The sequence below is a fragment of the Natator depressus genome, chromosome 2 (genome assembly GCF_965152275.1).
Source record: "Natator depressus isolate rNatDep1 chromosome 2, rNatDep2.hap1, whole genome shotgun sequence".
Taxonomy (NCBI): Eukaryota; Metazoa; Chordata; order Testudines; family Cheloniidae; genus Natator; species Natator depressus.
The window spans coordinates 126,081,913-126,082,819 of NC_134235.1; the positions used below are offsets into that span (position 1 = coordinate 126,081,913).

Here is a 907-nt window from a genome sequence, read left to right on the forward strand (position 1 = left end):
ATTTTAATGTAAATAACTGTCGGTTATCTTGGTGGTTGCCTGAGGTCTCTCTTGTAACTATTTTTTTTTTTTTTAGATTTTAATTCCTTTTTTTTTTTTTTATGAGTCAAGGGAAATTGTCCCAAGAGAGGTTGAAAAGAATTGTTTTAAGCAATTGTTTTTAATATTCTAACCTTGTCCCTTTCGGACCAATACATTCAAACTCTACTAACCACATTCTTCAAAGTGCCTTAAAGACAAGTGCAACCTTGGAAGTGTGATAAATGTGTTAGGAAGTGAGAATTTATTATCATAAATAAATGTAATGAGAAATCTTGGTAATTTGCTTTGTTCCTTGCTTGCTTTGGCAGCACATATATACTAAAATTGGAATGAAACAGAGAAGATTAACATGGCTCCTGTGCAACGATGACACGTAAATTCATGAAGCATTTCCATATTTTTGATATAACTGCTGCAACTCTAGTCTGTGATAATTGCTTGCAAGGCTGTATTGTGTATGTAGTTCACACCTAGGACATTGATTGTGTCTACACTTGAGTGGTGAATGGTTGATTGTATACTAATGTGGCTCTGGGTGAATTAATAAGTTGTTGGTTGGTTAAGAACAGGCAAGTATCCTGATTTGAAAAATACTGTTCAAGTTATAAGTTGACCTGAAAAGTACCCAGCATTAAAACTAGTAAGCTAATGCTCCCTAGACTCAAGAACAGGGGTTATCTTGTTAGAATCTCTTAAATATTGGCAAACCTAGTTTGTTAGATTTCAGCTTAAAAATCTAACTGGCTTCCTGGCAAATTCATAAATTGACCCCCTTTCACACTTACGATGTGGTGTACAATTTGTGGCTTTTTGGCAATATACTCATTAGAACACATGGAATAATAAAAACAACTTAGAGCCAGAC

At 34.3% G+C, this 907-nt stretch overlaps 1 non-coding gene across 1 annotated transcript; it reads left to right on the forward strand.

The window, feature by feature from the left end:
- The first annotated feature begins 338 nt into the window (after positions 1-338).
- LOC141983567 (U6 spliceosomal RNA) lies at positions 339-443 on the forward strand. Its single transcript, XR_012638406.1, has one exon. It is a non-coding gene; the product is annotated as a U6 spliceosomal RNA (small nuclear RNA).
- The last annotated feature ends 464 nt before the right edge of the window (positions 444-907 follow it).